This window comes from Ochlerotatus camptorhynchus, unplaced genomic scaffold (genome assembly GCF_037179485.1).
Source record: "Ochlerotatus camptorhynchus isolate MF236.1 unplaced genomic scaffold, CSIRO-AGI_Acam_v1.1 ptg000078l, whole genome shotgun sequence".
Taxonomy (NCBI): Eukaryota; Metazoa; Arthropoda; class Insecta; order Diptera; family Culicidae; genus Ochlerotatus; species Ochlerotatus camptorhynchus.
The window spans coordinates 2408832-2431363 of NW_027040568.1; the positions used below are offsets into that span (position 1 = coordinate 2408832).

The window sequence follows — 22532 nt, forward strand, 5'->3', positions numbered from 1 at the left end:
GTTGATTCTATGGAGGCAACCGATCCTCCCACCACAATCCTGACACTGTAGCCGTCTGTATGTGGGATTGGAGAAGGGGCCTTCCAACCTGAAACTGCAGGTAAGTACGATTATTTTCTGACGAGATCAACACTTAATTCGTTCTTCAGTTCCAGCGCTACGCCGATCCATCAACTATCTTCTGTCAGGTAGACACTGGAGCGCAATGATGTAGGCACCATGGAAGCCCCAGATATTCCTGCCCGTCATGGATCAACAGTCGTCCTTCGGTGTAGGGGTCGTCCAATACGCTAACCATCAGATGAAGATTTCGGAGCATACCTACCACCCGGATGCACTTCTTGCTTTGTCAGGTTAGTTCAACAGTGATTTATATCTCGCCGAAGCCGGTATGGTAACTACCTACTTCAGTCTGTTACTGACACAACCTAAACGGAAATATCTGTTATCGAGGTGACTACGCAAGGCCTGACTGACACCGTTGGTATTCCGAATACTGCCAGACCATGAACCGCTAAGAGATTACTATTTCCACGACTATTACCGATAATGCAGACAACTCTGTTTGAACGTTGACTGCATCCGCATATGCTACCAGAACGTCAAATGTCTTTGCACTAAAGTTGACGACCTCTTCATCTCGGTTAGCGATTCGGATATGGACATTATGATTACTAAGGGACAAACAAGAGGAGGGAGTGTGTTGATTGCCATCTCAAAACGCTACAGTTCGTCGGAATCAACAATCGTTGATGACGGTGGCATAGAACATCTATGGGTTAATGTGAATATAGGTTGTCGAACAATTTGTCTTGGCGTTGTATAAATTATAACAATTAAGTCCAGAGTGACTTAAAAAAAAAAACAATTTATTATTCTTAACCGACCGTTTACGTAGGTACATACGTACTTAAAGACTGAAGCTAGAAATAAATTTAGAACACTTTTATAAACTAAATCTGCTGATTCGCCATTCCTCCGGGTGGTTTGATTCTGATGCAATCTTGGTTCGCGTAGTTCGACTGGTTTTGCGCACGTCATCGATTTGTTGCTACGGGTGTCGGTTGGGTTTTGCTGACGTCTTCGCTGATTGGTAGCGTCAAGCATGGGTTTGAAAGGGTGGAAAAGACCCTACATCATTCCTGTATTCAAATTATTGTGGGATTACTTCGCTTTATGCTGGCTCGAAACTATTTGAGCTCTTAATTGGTGACTCGTTGCAGAGAACTGTAGCGCACTATATTTCAACACGGCTGCTTTCCTGGTCGCTAGATTACCACGTTGCTCTTCCCGCTTTATTACAACGAAGTCTACTTAATACTCCCTCCAGGATGCAGAATCGTGTACGCTGATGATTTCAAAATCATACCTTGTGGTTCGCTCAGTCGTCAATTGCATTGAACTTCAAACATTGATCGACGTGTTCTACGACTGGTGTGCATGTAATTAACTCAATTGCTACATGCTCAGTTATTAGTTTCAACAGAAGTAAAACCCCAAAGCAATACTGTTATTTCATAAACTGCCAGAAAATTCAGCTTGACAGAGTTGTCAAGGATCTTGGAGTTTTATTGGATACAGGACTCAAAATCCTCACAACAGCAGTATTTTTGCTAAAGAAAACAAAAATCTGGGATTCCATAGGTAGTCGCGTAAAGGAGAAAAAGCTTTACCTAAATTTTTGGTTATTAGTTATGAGGTTACGATTCTACCCTTGACATTTTTACCAGACACGACTGGACTGTTTCAGCCCATAGAGAGCTTTGTTCAGACGACACACCAGCTTTCGTTGTTCCGACCTTTTGAAACATGGAGGCTGATCTATGTAGATCTCCTCCGACAGTGCGCCATAATCATCGGGCGATATTCTTCCGGGAGACCAGCGAACAACAGAGTTCCCACCCACTTGTCGGATATCGGGAAGTCAATTCCGTTCAGCTAGTGCCCGGTAGATACAATTCGATTCACATAATCATCCATCGACGTGCAGGCTGACAGCTCCGTCTTGACTAGTTTGTGTAATAGTCCGACTCTTCGTGTCAATCCTGTGTCCTAGAATGCATACTCTAACTTTGCCCAAACATCCTCCGACGTTTGTGCCTCGTTAACATGCACATAATTATTGGGGTCCAGAAGCTTCGAAGGTTCCGTCCGCTTTCCTTTCCGGTTTCACCGCGCACGACAGTTCTTCCACCACAAACTTCCACGTAGGCTCTAAAAGTTGTGGACTACCCCACCGCTACGCTACCGCTTGCATTACCGTTCGTCATAATTATTACACGAATTCCGTGAGAAAACGACCGGAGAAAACCTTTTCTCTTCGATAGAACATTTGCGAATAGGCCTATAACCTATTAAGAAGAGATAAACGCGCAGAAGAAACAAAAACATCTTTCTACAAACAAACTGTTATATAGCCCTTTCCTCACACAGCGGAAGCCAACCACGCAAACCATCATCGTGTAGGGGAAATTTTCCTCTATCCGATGATGGTATTTGGTTTGCGTGAGTGGCCTTTGCTATATTTCCAAGTAAAAAACACCATAGTTGATAATAGAAGAGCTACGCAGAATGAAACCAAAATCTACCTATCGAGCATAGTAGACCAACTGCGTGGGGAGTATTGTTTGCACCAATCAGGATAACAGAGGAAACATTCACAACCCTTGTGAAGTCATCCGAAGTGTAAACACAAGGTTGCCAAAAATAAAAAAAATAAATGACCATTGATCGACATCAAAATTGCAAGCTTCACTCTGCGTAACTATTCTATTATCAACTCTGAAAAACACGTTTAAAACACTGCGAAATATTTTCGAGGATAGGCTAATAATCAGTTAGCCAGCACAGATAAATGTATAGATAAAGCACAGCGTATTAACTCGTACTCCAACATAAACAAACGACTTTGGCAACATATGCGTAGGTGGTTTCTAGCAACACTGCCATTTCAATCAAGATATGCGTTTCTCGATTAGCTCTGGCTTTGACAGTTCGGTTGACTTAAAATCAACCAGTCCACTCATCTCTTATCCTAGACCCTCTGCTACGAAAAGCTCGTCCTTCTTTTTGTGTATGTAAGAGCTACGTTATTTACTCGCAGAGTAATGAATTGCCTTTGTGCACCGTGTTTTTTTACGTTAAACTCTTGTAATTGGGTTGACGGTTTTGACAATAAGCTCAAACGAAAGGTCCTCATCTGAATTTTATTTCTATAACTTGAAATAAACATTCAAATTTCTTGGATTGTCTCAAACTAATGTAAAGCATCAGATTGATATAAAACCTGCACTAGATATAGCGGCAAACCATGTTTATAATTTTATCCTGCAATCATGAGATCAAACAATGAACGTTCCTCAACAAGACAGGGTCAATTAGAGGAACACTAAGATCAAAAACTGACACACTTACCCATCTTGTGCTAACGGTGGATCTGATCCTATTGAATCAAGTGATGAACAAATAGTAAACACAATACTAGTTGGCGCCAGCATCAGTGGTTTAAAAATGCTTCGCGCTAATGGCATAGTTCCCCTGCCGAAGAGCATTCCATAATGGTGTCTTGGTTAGCTTTAGTTTGGCAATACTATTTGAAGAATTCATTGGTCAACAGGATCTTTTGAAGCCTTAAACACTTAATTGAACCAAATTGAGCAACACCACTTAATTGATACACTGAATTGAACATTTTAATTCATACAAAAAATGGGATGAAAATATTAACCTACAATTACAATTTTAATTGACAAAGAAAAAATTGCAGATCATTTCAAATGTGGGACTACATTTCCTGCTCATTAAATTCTCGTTTCGGCCCTAGCTCTTCTACATAATACACTGTCACTCAAACTACCAGCTTTCTCTAAGCTGAAGTCAACTCTATCCTGTGTTTTAATAATAAAGGAGCACATATGTGAGAAGCCCCGTTAAAAGTACTGAACAAAGAATTCAGTACCTTTAAACTCCCACCACATTCCCTGCCAATCACATATGTGCTCCTGCCCTAGCTCCTAACTGATTAAAAACGCTTCTAAGGGTGGTATCACATTTCCCGGAGTTTCATTTCCAAAATGGACCATTTACGTGAAAGTAGTAAATCACGTGCAATCAAAACGGAAAAAAAAAGTTATTTCTATATTCAAAATTTTGCTAATGGGAATGTTTCCTTCTTTATTCAAATATCAAATAACAGAAATAACAATAATCAAACGGAAAGAAAACGAAAAACAAAAATAATCAAACAACGTAATGAACACTCAAAGAAGGAAATATTCCCATTTCAATCAAATTTGGTTACGGAAATATTGCCGAAAACAGTATGTTACTAAATAGCCCATTCTGAAAATAAAATCCGGGAAATGTGATACCACTCTTTTAACTAACTAGCTACTATAAGTGAACTGTAAATTTGGAAGTACCTAACTAACAAGATAAAAGGAGCACATATGTGATAGGCCCCGTTAAATGTATTGAAAAGTCACCTCTCTATTCCTAATTTCGATCCAAACCGATTTTCAATTAAATCAATTTATGATCAACCAGTTTCGATCAAAATTATCAAAAGGGATGACTTTTCAGTACATTTAAACTCCCACCACATTCCCTGCCAATCACATATGTGCTCCTGCCCTAGCTCCTATCAATCTACCTAATTCTTTTTCTACATAAATACTACATCTAAACCCTAACACTGCTAAATACTCTGAAATGCGATGATCGAGCTCACGATAGTGGTCCTTCGAACTTCATAAACAAAAAGATCTTCGATGGAAGCATTCTGCTACATCGATTGGTTTGCTTGGAAGCCATTCCCAATGGGTTTAGCCATCCAAGCACGGTCCCTGAACGAATTTTTTTCACCAAAAGGTCCCTATCCGGTGTTAATGGGTTCCGAGGAATTCTCGTAGAAAAGATGGTAGCTCGAAGTATTCGTTTGTACCCGGCTACAACATCTTTACTCGCCAGAAGACCTCGGAGAAGCTAATTAATTTTGATGAAATTCGTTGGACCACCAGTGAGCTCGATCCAAATAACAAAAATCAATACCAATCTGCTAGATGTAATTTGGAATTTCCAGCAAACCGAGGACCAGGGCCGAAACAAAAAAGGTCAATCCAACAGATTTCCAACCAAAAAGATTTTTTATCAAATTAGAATTTGGGCCACTAGCATTTTTCTGAAGCACCACAGTAGGCTGCTTCGGATACGTCAAATTTTGATCTTCGGTTTGCATACCTTGATTTTCTCTCAAGGTACACCTCTCCCAAAATCCAGCATATATAAAGTTCAGCTGTGTTCGCTGTAATTTTGGGACAGTAGTTTGCGTAGATACATCAGCAGTGGTCGGAACATACGTCACTCGTTCCAAAATATCATGGTGTATTTTGGCGTATGTTTCGAATACTGCTAATGTTGTCTCGCATTCCTGTACCTTGGATATACCTTCTACCAGAACCGAATCTACATCGGCTCTGTTATACCTAAATGCCTCACATAAATTTTGGGAATGACCTTGAAAACCCTCCCTATCTCCTAAATTCATATTAATATCTAATTCTAAACACTCAGAATTATAATCAAAATTATCCTTACCACAATCCGCCTTTGAGGCATCTGGGGTAGTTCCAAGACGATAATCTGGAACGTCGCTTCCAATTCCCACACCAATCAACTGTTTGCTAGTAGAAGCCTTAAACGGCCGTCGGATGTACTCTCCGACCGGCGACCTTACATCATCGTATTCATCGGTCACCGGCAATTTTCTGAGAACCTCCCAACGATCCTGCGCTTTTGGCAACTTCGGCTTTGAAGAAGCCGCCTTTATGCGCTGGTAAATGGCCGTAAGTGTGCCATCAGGGTCGGTTCTCATAAAATCTGGCAAAGACACCGGTCTAACATTCCGACTGGACCGGGTCTTCCGAGCATCGCGACCGTGTTTCGCCTTGCTAGCAAACATGTTGAAAATCTGTCCAATCTTGAAAAAATGGGAAGAGCGATCCAAAAGACGTCCGCTTGGAAACTACCTCAAAAGCCTCTTGTCGATTGTTAGCAGCAGTCTTCCTTATATAAACTCTCGGCATGTGAAAATTTGGTTACGATGGTGTTGCTATGGTAGCGACTGGAAGATGATGCGCAGTGGGTGAAAGTCATGAAAATCGGACTTTTAGATCAACGTAGGCGTGCGTGTTTTCTTCTTCATTGAAGTGTCATTTTTTTTCACGACGCAATATCAACTGAAGAAATTGTAACGAATAGTGTTAGGATGGTTGAGGTCTTGGATGTGCGGGCCATTGTGAAAGATATTCATCCTGGACGTCTGCTTGCTGGGCCCAGGTTAGATTCCTGTCGACTGCTTTTATTTCCTTGATGTTATTGCTATTGCTATTGCTATTGCTTAAGTTGATTGCTAACCATTTTTGTTTTATTTTCAGGGAACGGATCAATCAGCGGACCCAAGCCTGGTTACTGAAATTATTGAAGTGGAAAAAGTCCGACAGGCCAGTCTCTCTTGGGGTTTGGCAGAAGAGTCGCAGCGATATCCAACAAGAGTGAACTAACTGTAATTATCAAGCCAAAGGGGAAATCAACGTGCTGAAGTGAAATTAAGATATTCGCTCGAAGTTATATTCTGCTGCTTGCTTGTTCGATCAAAGATGTTCGATGGAATGTTTCCGTACGGTGCGAAACAAGTGATCATGCTCATGGATATAAATCATTGGTCTGTCCGACGATTTAAGTGCTGGTGAAATTGTTCTAAAACTGAAAAAGTAAAACAATCTTCCGTTCTCCTCGGACATCAGTGTTAGTCGCAGAATTGAAAATTGGACCTACAATCCACTTACTTCTGTCTTGGAAACCGCTGCAACGCGTCTACCTGTGCTGGAATCGATGTAGAGTGTTTGAAGAAATCAATATTTTGCACTGCTTCAAATTTTCGCAGTTTGCCATATAGCATCTTCCTGAAACAGCACTACTTGTTGCCCCACAATGTGCTGGTGATCACGAAGCAAAAGAAAGTGAATCTACTTTCGTAAAGTGTGTTAATTGTGAACTGGTGAACAAACTGCGTAACCATGCAAAGGACAAAGAACTCAGCATCGACCACTCAGCTTGAAGTGATATCTGCCCAATTTTTCAGAAACCCCTGCATAATGCCAGACAAATGGTTACTTACTCAATCAACTGATATATTCCTGGATCGACTCTGGGATGCAACGATGTTGATTCTATGGAGGCAACCGATCCTCCCACCACAATCCTGACACTGTAGCCGTCTGTATGTGGGATTGGAGAAGGGGCCTTCCAACCTGAAACTGCAGGTAAGTACGATTATTTTCTGACGAGATCAACACTTAATTCGTTCTTCAGTTCCAGCGCTACGCCGATCCATCAACTATCTTCTGTCAGGTAGACACTGGAGCGCAATGATGTAGGCACCATGGAAGCCCCTGATATTCCTGCCCGTCATGGATCAACAGTCGTCCTTCGGTGTAGGGGTCGTCCAATACGCTAACCATCAGATGAAGATTTCGGAGCATACCTACCACCCGGATGCACTTCTTGCTTTGTCAGGTTAGTTCAACAGTGAATTATATCTCGCCGAAGCCGGTATGGTAACTACCTACTTCAGTCTGTTACTGACACAACCTAAACGGAAATATCTGTTATCGAGGTGACTACGCAAGGCCTGACTGACACCGTTGGTATTCCGAATACTGCCAGACCATGAACCGCTAAGAGATTACTATTTCCACGACTATTACCGATAATGCAGACAACTCTGTTTGAACGTTGACTGCATCCGCATATGCTACCAGAACGTCAAATGTCTTTGCACTAAAGTTGACGACCTCTTCATCTCGGTTAGCGATTCGGATATGGACATTATGATTACTAAGGGACAAACAAGAGGAGGGAGTGTGTTGATTGCCATCTCAAAACGCTACAGTTCGTCGGAATCAACAATCGTTGATGACGGTGGCATAGAACATCTATGGGTTAATGTGAATATAGGTTGTCGAACAATTTGTCTTGGCGTTGTATAAATTATAACAATTAAGTCCAGAGTGACTTAAAAAAAAAAACAATTTATTATTCTTAACCGACCGTTTACGTAGGTACATACGTACTTAAAGACTGAAGCTAGAAATAAATTTAGAACACTTTTATAAACTAAATCTGCTGATTCGCCATTCCTCCGGGTGGTTTGATTCTGATGCAATCTTGGTTCGCGTAGTTCGACTGGTTTTGCGCACGTCATCGATTTGTTGCTACGGGTGTCGGTTGGGTTTTGCTGACGTCTTCGCTGATTGGTAGCGTCAAGCATGGGTTTGAAAGGGTGGAAAAGACCCTACATCATTCCTGTATTCAAATTATTGTGGGATTACTTCGCTTTATGCTGGCTCGAAACTATTTGAGCTCTTAATTGGTGACTCGTTGCAGAGAACTGTAGCGCACTATATTTCAACACGGCTGCTTTCCTGGTCGCTAGATTACCACGTTGCTCTTCCCGCTTTATTACAACGAAGTCTACTTAATACTCCCTCCAGGATGCAGAATCGTGTACGCTGATGATTTCAAAATCATACCTTGTGGTTCGCTCAGTCGTCAATTGCATTGAACTTCAAACATTGATCGACGTGTTCTACGACTGGTGTGCATGTAATTAACTCAATTGCTACATGCTCAGTTATTAGTTTCAACAGAAGTAAAACCCCAAAGCAATACTGTTATTTCATAAACTGCCAGAAAATTCAGCTTGACAGAGTTGTCAAGGATCTTGGAGTTTTATTGGATACAGGACTCAAAATCCTCACAACAGCAGTATTTTTGCTAAAGAAAACAAAAATCTGGGATTCCATAGGTAGTCGCGTAAAGGAGAAAAAGCTTTACCTAAATTTTTGGTTATTAGTTATGAGGTTACGATTCTACCCTTGACATTTTTACCAGACACGACTGGACTGTTTCAGCCCATAGAGAGCTTTGTTCAGACGACACACCAGCTTTCGTTGTTCCGACCTTTTGAAACATGGAGGCTGATCTATGTAGATCTCCTCCGACAGTGCGCCATAATCATCGGGCGATATTCTTCCGGGAGACCAGCGAACAACAGAGTTCCCACCCACTTGTCGGATATCGGGAAGTCAATTCCGTTCAGCTAGTGCCCGGTAGATACAATTCGATTCACATAATCATCCATCGACGTGCAGGCTGACAGCTCCGTCTTGACTAGTTTGTGTAATAGTCCGACTCTTCGTGTCAATCCTGTGTCCTAGAATGCATACTCTAACTTTGCCCAAACATCCTCCGACGTTTGTGCCTCGTTAACATGCACATAATTATTGGGGTCCAGAAGCTTCGAAGGTTCCGTCCGCTTTCCTTTCCGGTTTCACCGCGCACGACAGTTCTTCCACCACAAACTTCCACGTAGGCTCTAAAAGTTGTGGACTACCCCACCGCTACGCTACCGCTTGCATTACCGTTCGTCATAATTATTACACGAATTCCGTGAGAAAACGACCGGAGAAAACCTTTTCTCTTCGATAGAACATTTGCGAATAGGCCTATAACCTATTAAGGCTGTGGACCATTTGCCGAGTTAAATTTAACTCGTGGTTAAAAGTGACATTTCGAAAGTTATTTTCTATGTTCGAAAATCCCCGTGTTGTCGATCGACCGATTTTCGACCCACGGTTGTCAAAATTTAACTTCTTGTCTGTCAGAAATAACCATGCTCGGATAGCAGGGTTCATCGATAACTTTCCATCTGTCAAATTTTAACCAAAAGTTAAAAAAAATCGCCAAATGGTTCAGAGCCTAAGAAGAGATAAACGCGCAGAAGAAACAAAAACATCTTTCTACAAACAAACTGTTATATAGCCCTTTCCTCACACAGCGGAAGCCAACCACGCAAACCATCATCGTGTAGGGGAAATTTTCCTCTATCCGATGATGGTATTTGGTTTGCGTGAGTGGCCTTTGCTATATTTCCAAGTAAAAAACACCATAGTTGATAATAGAAGAGCTACGCAGAATGAAACCAAAATCTACCTATCGAGCATAGTAGACCAACTGCGTGGGGAGTATTGTTTGCACCAATCAGGATAACAGAGGAAACATTCACAACCCTTGTGAAGTCATCCGAAGTGTAAACACAAGGTTGCCAAAAATAAAAAAAAATAAATGACCATTGATCGACATCAAAATTGCAAGCTTCACTCTGCGTAACTATTCTATTATCAACTCTGAAAAACACGTTTAAAACACTGCGAAATATTTTCGAGGATAGGCTAATAATCAGTTAGCCAGCACAGATAAATGTATAGATAAAGCACAGCGTATTAACTCGTACTCCAACATAAACAAACGACTTTGGCAACATATGCGTAGGTGGTTTCTAGCAACACTGCCATTTCAATCAAGATATGCGTTTCTCGATTAGCTCTGGCTTTGACAGTTCGGTTGACTTAAAATCAACCAGTCCACTCATCTCTTATCCTAGACCCTCTGCTACGAAAAGCTCGTCCTTCTTTTTGTGTATGTAAGAGCTACGTTATTTACTCGCAGAGTAATGAATTGCCTTTGTGCACCGTGTTTTTTTACGTTAAACTCTTGTAATTGGGTTGACGGTTTTGACAATAAGCTCAAACGAAAGGTCCTCATCTGAATTTTATTTCTATAACTTGAAATAAACATTCAAATTTCTTGGATTGTCTCAAACTAATGTAAAGCATCAGATTGATATAAAACCTGCACTAGATATAGCGGCAAACCATGTTTATAATTTTATCCTGCAATCATGAGATCAAACAATGAACGTTCCTCAACAAGACAGGGTCAATTAGAGGAACACTAAGATCAAAAACTGACACACTTACCCATCTTGTGCTAACGGTGGATCTGATCCTATTGAATCAAGTGATGAACAAATAGTAAACACAATACTAGTTGGCGCCAGCATCAGTGGTTTAAAAATGCTTCGCGCTAATGGCATAGTTCCCCTGCCGAAGAGCATTCCATAATGGTGTCTTGGTTAGCTTTAGTTTGGCAATACTATTTGAAGAATTCATTGGTCAACAGGATCTTTTGAAGCCTTAAACACTTAATTGAACCAAATTGAGCAACACCACTTAATTGATACACTGAATTGAACATTTTAATTCATACAAAAAATGGGATGAAAATATTAACCTACAATTACAATTTTAATTGACAAAGAAAAAATTGCAGATCATTTCAAATGTGGGACTACATTTCCTGCTCATTAAATTCTCGTTTCGGCCCTAGCTCTTCTACATAATACACTTTCACTCAAACTACCAGCTTTCTCTAACCTGAAGTCAACTCTATCCTGTGTTTTAATAATAAAGGAGCACATATGTGAGAAGCCCCGTTAAAAGTACTGAACAAAGAATTCAGTACCTTTAAACTCCCACCACATTCCCTGCCAATCACATATGTGCTCCTGCCCTAGCTCCTAACTGATTAAAAACGCTTCTAAGGGTGGTATCACATTTCCCGGAGTTTCATTTCCAAAATGGACCATTTACGTGAAAGTAGTAAATCACGTGCAATCAAAACGGAAAAAAAAAGTTATTTCTATATTCAAAATTTTGCTAATGGGAATGTTTCCTTCTTTATTCAAATATCAAATAACAGAAATAACAATAATCAAACGGAAAGAAAACGAAAAACAAAAATAATCAAACAACGTAATGAACACTCAAAGAAGGAAATATTCCCATTTCAATCAAATTTGGTTACGGAAATATTGCCGAAAACAGTATGTTACTAAATAGCCCATTCTGAAAATAAAATCCGGGAAATGTGATACCACTCTTTTAACTAACTAGCTACTATAAGTGAACTGTAAATTTGGAAGTACCTAACTAACAAGATAAAAGGAGCACATATGTGATAGGCCCCGTTAAATGTATTGAAAAGTCACCTCTCTATTCCTAATTTCGATCCAAACCGATTTTCAATTAAATCAATTTATGATCAACCAGTTTCGATCAAAATTATCAAAAGGGATGACTTTTCAGTACATTTAAACTCCCACCACATTCCCTGCCAATCACATATGTGCTCCTGCCCTAGCTCCTATCAATCTACCTAATTCTTTTTCTACATAAATACTACATCTAAACCCTAACACTGCTAAATACTCTGAAATGCGATGATCGAGCTCACGATAGTGGTCCTTCGAACTTCATAAACAAAAAGATCTTCGATGGAAGCATTCTGCTACATCGATTGGTTTGCTTGGAAGCCATTCCCAATGGGTTTAGCCATCCAAGCACGGTCCCTGAACGAATTTTTTTCACCAAAAGGTCCCTATCCGGTGTTAATGGGTTCCGAGGAATTCTCGTAGAAAAGATGGTAGCTCGAAGTATTCGTTTGTACCCGGCTACAACATCTTTACTCGCCAGAAGACCTCGGAGAAGCTAATTAATTTTGATGAAATTCGTTGGACCACCAGTGAGCTCGATCCAAATAACAAAAATCAATACCAATCTGCTAGATGTAATTTGGAATTTCCAGCAAACCGAGGACCAGGGCCGAAACAAAAAAGGTCAATCCAACAGATTTCCAACCAAAAAGATTTTTTATCAAATTAGAATTTGGGCCACTAGCATTTTTCTGAAGCACCACAGTAGGCTGCTTCGGATACGTCAAATTTTGATCTTCGGTTTGCATACCTTGATTTTCTCTCAAGGTACACCTCTCCCAAAATCCAGCATATATAAAGTTCAGCTGTGTTCGCTGTAATTTTGGGACAGTAGTTTGCGTAGATACATCAGCAGTGGTCGGAACATACGTCACTCGTTCCAAAATATCATGGTGTATTTTGGCGTATGTTTCGAATACTGCTAATGTTGTCTCGCATTCCTGTACCTTGGATATACCTTCTACCAGAACCGAATCTACATCGGCTCTGTTATACCTAAATGCCTCACATAAATTTTGGGAATGACCTTGAAAACCCTCCCTATCTCCTAAATTCATATTAATATCTAATTCTAAACACTCAGAATTATAATCAAAATTATCCTTACCACAATCCGCCTTTGAGGCATCTGGGGTAGTTCCAAGACGATAATCTGGAACGTCGCTTCCAATTCCCACACCAATCAACTGTTTGCTAGTAGAAGCCTTAAACGGCCGTCGGATGTACTCTCCGACCGGCGACCTTACATCATCGTATTCATCGGTCACCGGCAATTTTCTGAGAACCTCCCAACGATCCTGCGCTTTTGGCAACTTCGGCTTTGAAGAAGCCGCCTTTATGCGCTGGTAAATGGCCGTAAGTGTGCCATCAGGGTCGGTTCTCATAAAATCTGGCAAAGACACCGGTCTAACATTCCGACTGGACCGGGTCTTCCGAGCATCGCGACCGTGTTTCGCCTTGCTAGCAAACATGTTGAAAATCTGTCCAATCTTGAAAAAATGGGAAGAGCGATCCAAAAGACGTCCGCTTGGAAACTACCTCAAAAGCCTCTTGTCGATTGTTAGCAGCAGTCTTCCTTATATAAACTCTCGGCATGTGAAAATTTGGTTACGATGGTGTTGCTATGGTAGCGACTGGAAGATGATGCGCAGTGGGTGAAAGTCATGAAAATCGGACTTTTAGATCAACGTAGGCGTGCGTGTTTTCTTCTTCATTGAAGTGTCATTTTTTTTCACGACGCAATATCAACTGAAGAAATTGTAACGAATAGTGTTAGGATGGTTGAGGTCTTGGATGTGCGGGCCATTGTGAAAGATATTCATCCTGGACGTCTGCTTGCTGGGCCCAGGTTAGATTCCTGTCGACTGCTTTTATTTCCTTGATGTTATTGCTATTGCTATTGCTATTGCTTAAGTTGATTGCTAACCATTTTTGTTTTATTTTCAGGGAACGGATCAATCAGCGGACCCAAGCCTGGTTACTGAAATTATTGAAGTGGAAAAAGTCCGACAGGCCAGTCTCTCTTGGGGTTTGGCAGAAGAGTCGCAGCGATATCCAACAAGAGTGAACTAACTGTAATTATCAAGCCAAAGGGGAAATCAACGTGCTGAAGTGAAATTAAGATATTCGCTCGAAGTTATATTCTGCTGCTTGCTTGTTCGATCAAAGATGTTCGATGGAATGTTTCCGTACGGTGCGAAACAAGTGATCATGCTCATGGATATAAATCATTGGTCTGTCCGACGATTTAAGTGCTGGTGAAATTGTTCTAAAACTGAAAAAGTAAAACAATCTTCCGTTCTCCTCGGACATCAGTGTTAGTCGCAGAATTGAAAATTGGACCTACAATCCACTTACTTCTGTCTTGGAAACCGCTGCAACGCGTCTACCTGTGCTGGAATCGATGTAGAGTGTTTGAAGAAATCAATATTTTGCACTGCTTCAAATTTTCGCAGTTTGCCATATAGCATCTTCCTGAAACAGCACTACTTGTTGCCCCACAATGTGCTGGTGATCACGAAGCAAAAGAAAGTGAATCTACTTTCGTAAAGTGTGTTAATTGTGAACTGGTGAACAAACTGCGTAACCATGCAAAGGACAAAGAACTCAGCATCGACCACTCAGCTTGAAGTGATATCTGCCCAATTTTTCAGAAACCCCTGCATAATGCCAGACAAATGGTTACTTACTCAATCAACTGATATATTCCTGGATCGACTCTGGGATGCAACGATGTTGATTCTATGGAGGCAACCGATCCTCCCACCACAATCCTGACACTGTAGCCGTCTGTATGTGGGATTGGAGAAGGGGCCTTCCAACCTGAAACTGCAGGTAAGTACGATTATTTTCTGACGAGATCAACACTTAATTCGTTCTTCAGTTCCAGCGCTACGCCGATCCATCAACTATCTTCTGTCAGGTAGACACTGGAGCGCAATGATGTAGGCACCATGGAAGCCCCTGATATTCCTGCCCGTCATGGATCAACAGTCGTCCTTCGGTGTAGGGGTCGTCCAATACGCTAACCATCAGATGAAGATTTCGGAGCATACCTACCACCCGGATGCACTTCTTGCTTTGTCAGGTTAGTTCAACAGTGAATTATATCTCGCCGAAGCCGGTATGGTAACTACCTACTTCAGTCTGTTACTGACACAACCTAAACGGAAATATCTGTTATCGAGGTGACTACGCAAGGCCTGACTGACACCGTTGGTATTCCGAATACTGCCAGACCATGAACCGCTAAGAGATTACTATTTCCACGACTATTACCGATAATGCAGACAACTCTGTTTGAACGTTGACTGCATCCGCATATGCTACCAGAACGTCAAATGTCTTTGCACTAAAGTTGACGACCTCTTCATCTCGGTTAGCGATTCGGATATGGACATTATGATTACTAAGGGACAAACAAGAGGAGGGAGTGTGTTGATTGCCATCTCAAAACGCTACAGTTCGTCGGAATCAACAATCGTTGATGACGGTGGCATAGAACATCTATGGGTTAATGTGAATATAGGTTGTCGAACAATTTGTCTTGGCGTTGTATAAATTATAACAATTAAGTCCAGAGTGACTTAAAAAAAAAAACAATTTATTATTCTTAACCGACCGTTTACGTAGGTACATACGTACTTAAAGACTGAAGCTAGAAATAAATTTAGAACACTTTTATAAACCAAATCTGCTGATTCGCCATTCCTCCGGGTGGTTTGATTCTGATGCAATCTTGGTTCGCGTAGTTCGACTGGTTTTGCGCACGTCATCGATTTGTTGCTACGGGTGTCGGTTGGGTTTTGCTGACGTCTTCGCTGATTGGTAGCGTCAAGCATGGGTTTGAAAGGGTGGAAAAGACCCTACATCATTCCTGTATTCAAATTATTGTGGGATTACTTCGCTTTATGCTGGCTCGAAACTATTTGAGCTCTTAATTGGTGACTCGTTGCAGAGAACTGTAGCGCACTATATTTCAACACGGCTGCTTTCCTGGTCGCTAGATTACCACGTTGCTCTTCCCGCTTTATTACAACGAAGTCTACTTAATACTCCCTCCAGGATGCAGAATCGTGTACGCTGATGATTTCAAAATCATACCTTGTGGTTCGCTCAGTCGTCAATTGCATTGAACTTCAAACATTGATCGACGTGTTCTACGACTGGTGTGCATGTAATTAACTCAATTGCTACATGCTCAGTTATTAGTTTCAACAGAAGTAAAACCCCAAAGCAATACTGTTATTTCATAAACTGCCAGAAAATTCAGCTTGACAGAGTTGTCAAGGATCTTGGAGTTTTATTGGATACAGGACTCAAAATCCTCACAACAGCAGTATTTTTGCTAAAGAAAACAAAAATCTGGGATTCCATAGGTAGTCGCGTAAAGGAGAAAAAGCTTTACCTAAATTTTTGGTTATTAGTTATGAGGTTACGATTCTACCCTTGACATTTTTACCAGACACGACTGGACTGTTTCAGCCCATAGAGAGCTTTGTTCAGACGACACACCAGCTTTCGTTGTTCCGACCTTTTGAAACATGGAGGCTGATCTATGTAGATCTCCTCCGACAGTGCGCCATAATCATCGGGCGATATTCTTCCGGGAGACCAGCGAACAACAGAGTTCCCACCCACTTGTCGGATATCGGGAAGTCAATTCCGTTCAGCTAGTGCCCGGTAGATACAATTCGATTCACATAATCATCCATCGACGTGCAGGCTGACAGCTCCGTCTTGACTAGTTTGTGTAATAGTCCGACTCTTCGTGTCAATCCTGTGTCCTAGAATGCATACTCTAACTTTGCCCAAACATCCTCCGACGTTTGTGCCTCGTTAACATGCACATAATTATTGGGGTCCAGAAGCTTCGAAGGTTCCGTCCGCTTTCCTTTCCGGTTTCACCGCGCACGACAGTTCTTCCACCACAAACTTCCACGTAGGCTCTAAAAGTTGTGGACTACCCCACCGCTACGCTACCGCTTGCATTACCGTTCGTCATAATTATTACACGAATTCCGTGAGAAAACGACCGGAGAAAACCTTTTCTCTTCGATAGAACATTTGCGAATAGGCCTATAACCTATTAAGAAGAGATAAACGCGCAGAAGAAACAAAAACATCTTTCTACAAACAAACTGTTATATAGCCCTTTCCTCACACAGCGGAAGCCAACCACGCAAACCATCATCGTGTAGGGGAAATTTTCCTCTATCCGATGATGGTATTTGGTTTGCGTGAGTGGCCTTTGCTATATTTCCAAGTAAAAAACACCATAGTTGATAATAGAAGAGCTACGCAGAATGAAACCAAAATCTACCTATCGAGCATAGTAGACCAACTGCGTGGGGAGTATTGTTTGCACCAATCAGGATAACAGAGGAAACATTCACAACCCTTGTGAAGTCATCCGAAGTGTAAACACAAGGTTGCCAAAAATAAAAAAAATAAATGACCATTGATCGACATCAAAATTGCAAGCTTCACTCTGCGTAACTATTCTATTATCAACTCTGAAAAACACGTTTAAAACACTGCGAAATATTTTCGAGGATAGGCTAATAATCAGTTAGCCAGCACAGATAAATGTATAGATAAAGCACAGCGTATTAACTCGTACTCCAACATAAACAAACGACTTTGGCAACATATGCGTAGGTGGTTTCTAGCAACACTGCCATTTCAATCAAGATATGCGTTTCTCGATTAGCTCTGGCTTTGACAGTTCGGTTGACTTAAAATCAACCAGTCCACTCATCTCTTATCCTAGACCCTCTGCTACGAAAAGCTCGTCCTTCTTTTTGTGTATGTAAGAGCTACGTTATTTACTCGCAGAGTAATGAATTGCCTTTGTGCACCGTGTTTTTTTACGTTAAACTCTTGTAATTGGGTTGACGGTTTTGACAATAAGCTCAAACGAAAGGTCCTCATCTGAATTTTATTTCTATAACTTGAAATAAACATTCAAATTTCTTGGATTGTCTCAAACTAATGTAAAGCATCAGATTGATATAAAACCTGCACTAGATATAGCGGCAAACCATGTTTATAATTTTATCCTGCAATCATGAGATCAAACAATGAACGTTCCTCAACAAGACAGGGTCAATTAGAGGAACACTAAGATCAAAAACTGACACACTTACCCATCTTGTGCTAACGGTGGATCTGATCCTATTGAATCAAGTGATGAACAAATAGTAAACACAATACTAGTTGGCGCCAGCATCAGTGGTTTAAAAATGCTTCGCGCTAATGGCATAGTTCCCCTGCCGAAGAGCATTCCATAATGGTGTCTTGGTTAGCTTTAGTTTGGCAATACTATTTGAAGAATTCATTGGTCAACAGGATCTTTTGAAGCCTTAAACACTTAATTGAACCAAATTGAGCAACACCACTTAATTGATACACTGAATTGAACATTTTAATTCATACAAAAAATGGGATGAAAATATTAACCTACAATTACAATTTTAATTGACAAAGAAAAAATTGCAGATCATTTCAAATGTGGGACTACATTTCCTGCTCATTAAATTCTCGTTTCGGCCCTAGCTCTTCTACATAATACACTGTCACTCAAACTACCAGCTTTCTCTAAGCTGAAGTCAACTCTATCCTGTGTTTTAATAATAAAGGAGCACATATGTGAGAAGCCCCGTTAAAAGTACTGAACAAAGAATTCAGTACCTTTAAACTCCCACCACATTCCCTGCCAATCACATATGTGCTCCTGCCCTAGCTCCTAACTGATTAAAAACGCTTCTAAGGGTGGTATCACATTTCCCGGAGTTTCATTTCCAAAATGGACCATTTACGTGAAAGTAGTAAATCACGTGCAATCAAAACGGAAAAAAAAAGTTATTTCTATATTCAAAATTTTGCTAATGGGAATGTTTCCTTCTTTATTCAAATATCAAATAACAGAAATAACAATAATCAAACGGAAAGAAAACGAAAAACAAAAATAATCAAACAACGTAATGAACACTCAAAGAAGGAAATATTCCCATTTCAATCAAATTTGGTTACGGAAATATTGCCGAAAACAGTATGTTACTAAATAGCCCATTCTGAAAATAAAATCCGGGAAATGTGATACCACTCTTTTAACTAACTAGCTACTATAAGTGAACTGTAAATTTGGAAGTACCTAACTAACAAGATAAAAGGAGCACATATGTGATAGGCCCCGTTAAATGTATTGAAAAGTCACCTCTCTATTCCTAATTTCGATCCAAACCGATTTTCAATTAAATCAATTTATGATCAACCAGTTTCGATCAAAATTATCAAAAGGGATGACTTTTCAGTACATTTAAACTCCCACCACATTCCCTGCCAATCACATATGTGCTCCTGCCCTAGCTCCTATCAATCTACCTAATTCTTTTTCTACATAAATACTACATCTAAACCCTAACACTGCTAAATACTCTGAAATGCGATGATCGAGCTCACGATAGTGGTCCTTCGAACTTCATAAACAAAAAGATCTTCGATGGAAGCATTCTGCTACATCGATTGGTTTGCTTGGAAGCCATTCCCAATGGGTTTAGCCATCCAAGCACGGTCCCTGAACGAATTTTTTTCACCAAAAGGTCCCTATCCGGTGTTAATGGGTTCCGAGGAATTCTCGTAGAAAAGATGGTAGCTCGAAGTATTCGTTTGTACCCGGCTACAACATCTTTACTCGCCAGAAGACCTCGGAGAAGCTAATTAATTTTGATGAAATTCGTTGGACCACCAGTGAGCTCGATCCAAATAACAAAAATCAATACCAATCTGCTAGATGTAATTTGGAATTTCCAGCAAACCGAGGACCAGGGCCGAAACAAAAAAGGTCAATCCAACAGATTTCCAACCAAAAAGATTTTTTATCAAATTAGAATTTGGGCCACTAGCATTTTTCTGAAGCACCACAGTAGGCTGCTTCGGATACGTCAAATTTTGATCTTCGGTTTGCATACCTTGATTTTCTCTCAAGGTACACCTCTCCCAAAATCCAGCATATATAAAGTTCAGCTGTGTTCGCTGTAATTTTGGGACAGTAGTTTGCGTAGATACATCAGCAGTGGTCGGAACATACGTCACTCGTTCCAAAATATCATGGTGTATTTTGGCGTATGTTTCGAATACTGCTAATGTTGTCTCGCATTCCTGTACCTTGGATATACCTTCTACCAGAACCGAATCTACATCGGCTCTGTTATACCTAAATGCCTCACATAAATTTTGGGAATGACCTTGAAAACCCTCCCTATCTCCTAAATTCATATTAATATCTAATTCTAAACACTCAGAATTATAATCAAAATTATCCTTACCACAATCCGCCTTTGAGGCATCTGGGGTAGTTCCAAGACGATAATCTGGAACGTCGCTTCCAATTCCCACACCAATCAACTGTTTGCTAGTAGAAGCCTTAAACGGCCGTCGGATGTACTCTCCGACCGGCGACCTTACATCATCGTATTCATCGGTCACCGGCAATTTTCTGAGAACCTCCCAACGATCCTGCGCTTTTGGCAACTTCGGCTTTGAAGAAGCCGCCTTTATGCGCTGGTAAATGGCCGTAAGTGTGCCATCAGGGTCGGTTCTCATAAAATCTGGCAAAGACACCGGTCTAACATTCCGACTGGACCGGGTCTTCCGAGCATCGCGACCGTGTTTCGCCTTGCTAGCAAACATGTTGAAAATCTGTCCAATCTTGAAAAAATGGGAAGAGCGATCCAAAAGACGTCCGCTTGGAAACTACCTCAAAAGCCTCTTGTCGATTGTTAGCAGCAGTCTTCCTTATATAAACTCTCGGCATGTGAAAATTTGGTTACGATGGTGTTGCTATGGTAGCGACTGGAAGATGATGCGCAGTGGGTGAAAGTCATGAAAATCGGACTTTTAGATCAACGTAGGCGTGCGTGTTTTCTTCTTCATTGAAGTGTCATTTTTTTTCACGACGCAATATCAACTGAAGAAATTGTAACGAATAGTGTTAGGATGGTTGAGGTCTTGGATGTGCGGGCCATTGTGAAAGATATTCATCCTGGACGTCTGCTTGCTGGGCCCAGGTTAGATTCCTGTCGACTGCTTTTATTTCCTTGATGTTATTGCTATTGCTATTGCTATTGCTTAAGTTGATTGCTAACCATTTTTGTTTTATTTTCAGGGAACGGATCAATCAGCGGACCCAAGCCTGGTTACTGAAATTATTGAAGTGGAAAAAGTCCGACAGGCCAGTCTCTCTTGGGGTTTGGCAGAAGAGTCGCAGCGATATCCAACAAGAGTGAACTAACTGTAATTATCAAGCCAAAGGGGAAATCAACGTGCTGAAGTGAAATTAAGATATTCGCTCGAAGTTATATTCTGCTGCTTGCTTGTTCGATCAAAGATGTTCGATGGAATGTTTCCGTACGGTGCGAAACAAGTGATCATGCTCATGGATATAAATCATTGGTCTGTCCGACGATTTAAGTGCTGGTGAAATTGTTCTAAAACTGAAAAAGTAAAACAATCTTCCGTTCTCCTCGGACATCAGTGTTAGTCGCAGAATTGAAAATTGGACCTACAATCCACTTACTTCTGTCTTGGAAACCGCTGCAACGCGTCTACCTGTGCTGGAATCGATGTAGAGTGTTTGAAGAAATCAATATTTTGCACTGCTTCAAATTTTCGCAGTTTGCCATATAGCATCTTCCTGAAACAGCACTACTTGTTGCCCCACAATGTGCTGGTGATCACGAAGCAAAAGAAAGTGAATCTACTTTCGTAAAGTGTGTTAATTGTGAACTGGTGAACAAACTGCGTAACCATGCAAAGGACAAAGAACTCAGCATCGACCACTCAGCTTGAAGTGATATCTGCCCAATTTTTCAGAAACCCCTGCATAATGCCAGACAAATGGTTACTTACTCAATCAACTGATATATTCCTGGATCGACTCTGGGATGCAACGATGTTGATTCTATGGAGGCAACCGATCCTCCCACCACAATCCTGACACTGTAGCCGTCTGTATGTGGGATTGGAGAAGGGGCCTTCCAACCTGAAACTGCAGGTAAGTACGATTATTTTCTGACGAGATCAACACTTAATTCGTTCTTCAGTTCCAGCGCTACGCCGATCCATCAACTATCTTCTGTCAGGTAGACACTGGAGCGCAATGATGTAGGCACCATGGAAGCCCCAGATATTCCTGCCCGTCATGGATCAACAGTCGTCCTTCGGTGTAGGGGTCGTCCAATACGCTAACCATCAGATGAAGATTTCGGAGCATACCTACCACCCGGATGCACTTCTTGCTTTGTCAGGTTAGTTCAACAGTGATTTATATCTCGCCGAAGCCGGTATGGTAACTACCTACTTCAGTCTGTTACTGACACAACCTAAACGGAAATATCTGTTATCGAGGTGACTACGCAAGGCCTGACTGACACCGTTGGTATTCCGAATACTGCCAGACCATGAACCGCTAAGAGATTACTATTTCCACGACTATTACCGATAATGCAGACAACTCTGTTTGAACGTTGACTGCATCCGCATATGCTACCAGAACGTCAAATGTCTTTGCACTAAA

General features: G+C 41.1%; 1 long non-coding RNA gene across 4 annotated transcripts; it reads left to right on the forward strand.

Moving 5' to 3' along the window:
* The first annotated feature begins 244 nt into the window (after nucleotides 1-244).
* Nucleotides 245-22146, forward strand: LOC135697821 (uncharacterized). Of its 4 annotated transcripts, none has more exons than XR_010517441.1 (8): nucleotides 245-353; nucleotides 6435-7322; nucleotides 7372-7575; nucleotides 13901-14788; nucleotides 14838-15041; nucleotides 21123-21204; nucleotides 21241-22010; nucleotides 22060-22146. It is a non-coding gene; the product is annotated as an uncharacterized LOC135697821 (long non-coding RNA). The 4 variants fall into 4 exon arrangements; XR_010517443.1 differs by having other exon boundaries at nucleotides 13901-13982; nucleotides 14019-14788; nucleotides 21123-22010; XR_010517442.1 differs by having other exon boundaries at nucleotides 6435-6516; nucleotides 6553-7322; nucleotides 21123-22010.
* The last annotated feature ends 386 nt before the right edge of the window (nucleotides 22147-22532 follow it).